Source organism: Pseudorca crassidens, chromosome 2 (genome assembly GCF_039906515.1).
Source record: "Pseudorca crassidens isolate mPseCra1 chromosome 2, mPseCra1.hap1, whole genome shotgun sequence".
In the NCBI taxonomy this organism is placed as follows: Eukaryota; Metazoa; Chordata; class Mammalia; order Artiodactyla; family Delphinidae; genus Pseudorca; species Pseudorca crassidens.
Genome location: NC_090297.1, coordinates 84,647,125 through 84,654,794, shown reverse-complemented (window position 1 = coordinate 84,654,794; position 7,670 = coordinate 84,647,125). Strand labels below are relative to the sequence as shown.

At 36.7% G+C, this 7,670-nt stretch overlaps 1 pseudogene; it reads left to right on the top strand.

Annotated features, from left to right (window-relative positions):
- The first annotated feature begins 4,905 nt into the window (after positions 1 to 4,905).
- On the top strand, positions 4,906 to 6,397 carry LOC137210991 (eukaryotic translation initiation factor 2 subunit 3, Y-linked-like; annotated as a pseudogene).
- The last annotated feature ends 1,273 nt before the right edge of the window (positions 6,398 to 7,670 follow it).

Below are 7,670 nucleotides of genomic sequence, written 5' to 3'. Positions count from 1 at the left end.
TGGACTCAGTGAATTCTCAAAGAGCAGACTATATTTTAATAGTAGCCTGTGCTTATCTATGGAATCCCCCCAAATCAACATAGTATTCTGAATAGATTGGGTTGTATCATCTTACTCTTTTAGCTTGCTTTGACTTCCATCTCTAGAGTAATAATGGATTCACAATTACACTGCAGCTGCTGTCTCAAGAGCTACTTATATGGGGGAATCTGCATTCAGCAAGTGTTTATTTTATGTAGTGGAGTGCCACCCAAACAGTTCTGAGCTCTTACCAAAAAGTCATCCAGAAAGCACACTTCACAAACTCTAGTGTGTAACATGCAATTACTTTCTTTTTATCATAAAATATCCGAGTAATGCTTTTATTTGATCTAGGGAAAAGACTTTCTACCAATTCTAATTTTTCCTGCAGGATGTGTGTTCGTGTTCTAAATCTTAACTTACCAGTACAGATTGTGAGGTTTGATGAGTGTTAAACTGTAGAGCCATAATAAAAGTCAAAGTGATTTGTCAAAATTTGGAGGAAGTGTAAATGGCTACGTTTCAATTTGTGTCAGCAAAGAGTAGGTAGTAGTAATTGCTTTAGCGGGATGATCAGGATGAAAGACAGTAAAAAAAAAAATCTTAATTTCTTCTTTATGAGATTGTTACAGAGTCAGCGCTTTGAGTGGCACCTCCCCACGCGATCGCTGGTGTATTGTGCTGAAGCTTCACTAGAGAAAGTGCGTGCTTTCATCCGGCCTCTGCAGGGCACGTGCTCTGTTACGTGAAGAGCATGACAAATCTGTATAGTTTCCAATCTCTTCATCTATTTTCATTTCTACAATCTTAGAGGAAAAAAGCTCTGACAAAAATAAATGTAGCTGTATTGTAATCTTCATGTAGTCTTGTGGTTAAAGAAAGAAAAGTAAATATTAAAAAACCTCTGTGTTTTAGTTGGGAACACAAATAAAATGATTTATTTGCTTCTGCATATACCCTTTATTTTTACTTTCTGATCATTCTACTGAGACTGGATTTCACTAGAGTCCCCACGGTAATGGGGCCTGGTGACTAATCCACTGAGCCATACAAACCCCATCTGCTTACTCATTTTGACATTTTAATAATATCCCATTTGGACCTTTGTTCAATTTTGCTTTGTGTGCTACATCTTTGTTTTAACATTATATCTGAAATAATTTACTATAATGAATACTATCAAAGCTCCCTAATTAAAACACACGGAAAGTTTTTTGTTTGTTTGTTTGTTTTTTGGTATGTCAACTATGTATACTTTCCACGGGAAATGTACCCACTAAAATTTGTCATATGGACCATCAAATTGTCCTCTTAATTATTGTTCATTGTGTATTTTACTTGGAATAAAGGAAAAATATGTCATTAAAAAAGCAAAATCAGGGCTTCCCTGGTGGTGCAGTGGTTGAGAGTCCGCCTGCCGATGCAGGGGACACGGGTTCGTGCCCCGGTGCAGGAAGATCCCACATGCCGCGGAGCGGCTGGGCCCGTGAGCCATGGCCGCTGAGCCTCGCCTGTGCTCCGCAACGGGCGAGGCCACAACAGTGAGAGGCCCGCGTACCGCAAAAAAATAGAAAAGCAACATCCTATTTATTTCCGTCTTACTCAGAAATTCCTGTATGGAGTGTTTTTCTCTGTAAATACCATAATAGATTATTCTAATGGTACAGCAGAGTACAGAGTAGGATAGCTTCAGACAACATTGCTGATGACAGAAGTAATGTTAAATGCTGACTTGTTTTGTTTTATAAATATGTGATTTCTTCAAATGAAGATTGATTATGACCTAGTATTTACATACATAAATCATACATATTGTGACAGACTTGTAACATGCTGTATGTGTTGCCCTCCGGGAGCTTGACTGTATTCAGCATATGCCACAGTCAAAAGCTTATTAATTATTATTGATTAATTCATATACTCCCTTTCACTCATACCAAAATATTGAGGAATATTATAGAAGGAAGAAGGAAGACTTAAACATGCATTAGAAGATCCCCCAAATATTTACTCAAGTCTTCATAGGACACTAAACACACAAAAATCCTATAATTTAACCTAGATTTTGTAGCAGGCACAGATGGTAAAGCAAGTGATAAATCATTTGCAGGATGTTAAGCTGCAAACAGAAAGTTAAGCATGATCCAGACTGTAAAGCAATGTAGGAGTCCAAGTGTGAAAAGATTTAAATAATAGAACAGTAACACGTAACATATTTTCTCTCTTTTCCAAGTAATCTCAGTAGCATTAGAATTTACCAGTGGCTGCTGCTCTAATAAAATAAGTATATTTATAGAGTGCTCTTCAGAAGGTAATACCATTTTACACACATTATATCTCATTTAATCTTCTTGAAAACACTGAGATCAGTATAGAAGTTCAGAGAGGTTAAGTGGGTTGTGCAATATTACACATCCAGTAAGTAGTGGAGCAGAGTCTCAATTCAAGCTTGTGACCCCAAACTTAGTGCTCTAAGTTTCATCACCATGGAACGCTGGGAAACACCACATGCTGTGCCTTCATCCCAGGGATGATTCATTCATTTCAGCCATCTTTTACAATGTATATTAACAGCCATGGTGTTAATGACCATCCAGTGATCTGTCAGTCACTTAGAGAGTAAATAAATATATTTACTCTGCCAAATTCATTGGTTCTGCCACATATTAATAATCTATACAGGAAAAATGAGGTAGAGAGTTGAGATACTAATCAGACATCATAATAACTGAAGAGATGGCTCACCTGTACTATGGAGAGGTAATGCTGTAGAGAGAAAAGGACGCAGGCATTAGAGTTGCAAAAGTCCAGGTTATTACCATGAATTTTCCATATATGAGCACAATTTGAGCAAATTAATTAATTTCTATAAGTTTTAGCCACCTTAAAAACAGTTTCTTTAAAGGATTAAAAATATGTAGAGTTACTGTCACATAATGGGCACTCCATAAGAGTTATCATTACCTTGAGTATAATTTAGATAGTGTATCTAAGCACCACGTTGACTTCAACTAGGAACTTCCAGGGGACATAATTTTAAGAATTAAATAAAGAATAAAACCACTGGTATCATTTTGCTAAATATTTAAAATACTTGAAGACTGGTTATTAATCACATTGTTTTCTAGTTAATATGGGTAAACATTTATGATTCATATCTAAAATTATACTTAAAGGAGAAGGAAATTTACTAAGAATTTAAAGGTCAGGAGTAAAATATGGTCAGTGCCACAGAATTATATCATTTCATGATATCTGAGTACAAAAAGATGTGATGGCTTTTATTTCTGGAAAAGTGGGGAGATCAATTTATATTTGACATTATCAGCACATCAATGATAAATAAAATCTAAAAAATTAAAAAGCATCAGTGGGTACCCAAATATCTAAAAGGTGCCAACTCATAATACTGAAAAATCCTAACACAATATCATAGAACAGGAGAACTCAAATAAGCAAAGAACAGAAAAACAGCTATTAGAACCATAAGAGCTGCTTTATTTGTATATATTTAATTTTGAAATTTAAGGATGGCCAATTGATAGCAAAACATCCTACTATGATGAAAGTTTTAGTTCCCTCAAGAGAAGACTCCAGATGGCAACTAATGATAAATCATTCATCTTTGTGACTATATTTTCACCAGATGTTTTTAATGGTATAACTTCTGAATGAGTTATACTCTATCTGGGTTGAATTTTGTGCACCAAATTGTGAGTATGTAAGCCGAGAAAAATTGGGCTCCACAGTTTGAATCTAATATGTAAAGATTGACTGGGCCAGTAGGTGATAATCCCTAGCTAAATTCTTCATTAACCTTTTTCATATAATAGAGGCAACCAATTGGCAATTTAAATTAGATGAAAAAATCCAAGATATGAGGGAATATGAGATATTGTTTGCTATTAGATAAGAAAAGAAAGAGAAAGAAGTCTATGAATAAAACCCAATGGGAAAAGTTCAGAGAGACCAGATGTCTGTCTGACCTCAACAGTAACAGCAAAGACAGTATCCTCAGAGAGCACAGGAAAAGAACAAATGAAAAAGATGAAAAAGACAAAGAACTAGAAATGTAACTCTGGAATCATAACAGGAGAAATTATCCAGAGTTTCATCAGTTTATCTGTTCCAATGTAGAAAATTCATCAGGCAAATAGACTGGTAGAGATAAGAGAAATACTCCTAAATTCCAAAGATGATTTAAGTTTAACCAAATTTTGAAAAAAATTGTTGTGAGTACAGCTGAAAGCTTCAATAAAAGAACCAACAGAATGTTTCTCCTTTGCAAAGATGGTCATAAACTAAAAAGGGATTTGAAGTGTATTCAAGTCAACACAAGTCTAGACTGTCAATAACCCCCAGATCCCAAAAGACGATTTCCAGTCTGCCATACAAGAAGCTTGGAAGTTACCATTTCATCCTAACAACAAGTAAAAGCTAAACATAATGAAAAATCAACTCTTCTTAGATCCATAAGAGAAGTGAAGTCGCAAGGCAAACTGCCGTCCCCCTCCAATTGAGAGACTGAAAGGCAAGCACATAGAATCAGAACTTATCAACATAGAAACTCACGAGCAGCAACCTCACGGGAACTAGTACCATCAGGGTAGGGAAACCTAAAATGTAATCAATGAATTGCTGAAGGCTCAGTGTGGACAACTTCTGAGAGTTAAAAACTCCAGGATGATTCAGTCATAAGGGGGTCCCTGCACTTTTGTGAGTTTTACCTTTACAAGCTTGACCTTTTGTGAGTTTTACCTTTAGAAGTTCTCACAGTGAATATCGAAGAAAAATCTCCTTGTGCTTCTGGCAGGAGGAGGGGTAAAGGAACCATCTTGAGATATGTCAGAGCATTGTGTTCTTCATAACAAGATCTGTCCTTAGATGGCGGGGGGCGAGGTTGGTGTGACTCTGGGGCAGCAACATCTTTCTCGCCAAGATCTCACCACACTGGATGTTACCAGGTTGACTCCACTCTCGCATGAAGTTATCAGCAGACAAGCCACAATTAATATAGGTACACTTGGTCACATTGTCCATGGAAAATCTACCTTTGTGAAAGCTATTTCTGGAGTTCACACTGTCAGGTTCAAAAATGAACTAGAAAGAAATATTATGATCAAGTTTGGATAGGCTAATGCCAAGATTTACAAACTTAATGAGGCAAACTGTCTTAGCCAGAATGTTACAGATCTTGTGGAAGTAGTATACCTGATGAGTTTCCTATAGACATTCCATGGACCAAAGGGAACTTCAGACTAGTCAGACATGTTTCCTTTGTTGACTGTCCTGGCCATGATATTTTGATGGCTACTGTGCTGAATGGTGCAGCAGTGATGGATGCGGCTCTTTGGTTAATAGCTGGTAATGAATCCTGTCCTCAACCTCAGACTTCTGAACACCTGGCTGCCATAGAAATTATGAAGCTGAAACATATTTTGATTCTGCAGAATGAAATTGATTTGGTAAAAGAAAGTCAGGCTAAAGAACAGTATGGACAGATCCTTGCATTTGTACAAGGTACAGTAGCAAGAGGAGCTCCTATTATTCCAATTTCTGCTCATCCGAAATATAATACTGAAGTTGTCTGTGAGTATATCATTAAGAAAATTCCAGTACCTCTAAGAGACTTTACTTCAGAACCCCAACTTACTGTTATTAGGTCCTTTGATGTCACCAAACCTGGCTGTGAGTTTGATGACCTTAAAGGTGGTGTGGCTAGTAGTAGTATTTTAAAAGGAGTATTAAAGGTGGGCCAGGAGATAGAAGTCAGACCTGGTATTGTTTCCAAAGATAGCAAAGGAAAACTTGTGTAAACCAATCTTTTCCAAAATTGTATTACTTTTGAGGAACAAAATGATCTTCAGTATGCTGCTCCAGGGGGTCTTATTGGAGTTGGGAGAAAAATTCACCCCACTTTGTGCTGGGCTGACAGAATGGTGGGGCAGGTACTTGGTGTAGTTGGAGCTTTACCAGAGATCTTCACAGAATTGGAAATTTCCTATTTCCTACTTAGACGACTTCTTGGTGTACACATGGAAGGAGACAAAAAAGCAGCAAAGGGTCAAAAGCTATCTAAGAATGAAGTGCTTATGGTGAACACAGGATCCCTTTCAACAGGAGGAAGAGTTGGGGCAGTCAAGGCTGATTTGGGTAAAATCGTTCTCACCAATCCTGTGTGCACAGAAGTGGGAGAAAAAATAGCCCTTAGCCAGAGAGTTGAGAAACACTGGCGTTTAATTTGTTGGGGTCAGATAAGAAGAGGAGTAACAATCAAGCCACCAGTAGATGATGACTGAAGATTATCAGTTGAATAATACATTTGGATGAAGTCAGAATTTCTCTTAACAACCTAGGGGTAAAATTTCAAAGCAATACTGGGGATACAGCTCATTGCCTTAGTAGAAGCCATGAGGTTGTTTTCATTTTCTTCTGATGAAAATTAGCCTCTACTACTAAAATAAAAAATAAGGTCTATAATAAATGTCAGAATTGGCACATCGATGGATTTAATCCACATTTTATCAGTAATTGATCATTAAACAGTGTCACATTTGTGCATCAATTCAGGTTTGAAATGAAACTGCTATTACAACTAGACTTTGCTATAGCATACATACCACTGAACCTGTTTGAAATAAAGTTTTTCTCTTATTTTTTCAAGAAAAAAAAAAGAAAAATTATTTAACCAGAGCCTAACCTGCTGGGGTTTTATTAGTGCCTAACTGAAATGGGAAAAGGAAAATACACAACTCCAGCCTTTTTTAGCCATCCTGTCTCACTTGAGAAGTGGAAGGAGGAGGAGAACTGAAAAATATGCAAGCAGAGAGATAGTTTAAGAAAAAAGCCAAAAATGAATGCTACAGATAAAAAATAATGTAACAGATGTGAATAATGCTTTTGATAGGTTTACTAGTAGACTGGACATGACTGAGGAAAGACTCTTTGAGCTTGAAGCTATCTCAGTAAAAACTTCCAAAACTGAAAAGCAAAGATGAAAAAAAAAGACTGAAAAAAATCAGAACAGAATAACCAAGAACTCTGGGACGACTACAAAAGATGTAACATAGGCATAATGGGAATTCCAAAAGGAGAAGAAAGAAAGAAAGAAAGAAAAAAACAGAAGAAACATTTGAAACAATAATAGCTGAGAAGTACCCTAGATTAATGTCAGACAACAAACCACAGATCCAGGAAGCTCAGAGAACACCAAGCAGAAAAATTCCCAGAAATACTACACCTGGGCAAAACATTTTCCAATGATAGAAAAATCAAAGGTAAAGAAAAAGTCCTTAAAGAAGACAGATGGGGGACAAAAACCTTACCTGTAGAGGAGAAAAGATAAGAATTACATCTAACTTATCCTCAGAAACCACACAAGCAAAGAGTGTGGAGTGAAATATTTAAAGTGTTGAGAAAAGACACCACCAACCTAAGATTCTGTACCCTGCAAAATTACCCTACAAAAGTGAAGGAGCAATAAAACCTTTCTCAGACAAACAATCCTCAGATGCCTAGGTTAATTTGTCACATAGCAAGGTCAAATAATTGAAACATGAGTAGGGAAGTAATGTCCTAAAAGAGTCTAAGAAGATGAAAGATGGATAATCTTAGCCCAGTTTCTCAAAATGTTAGCTGCATTGGCAATA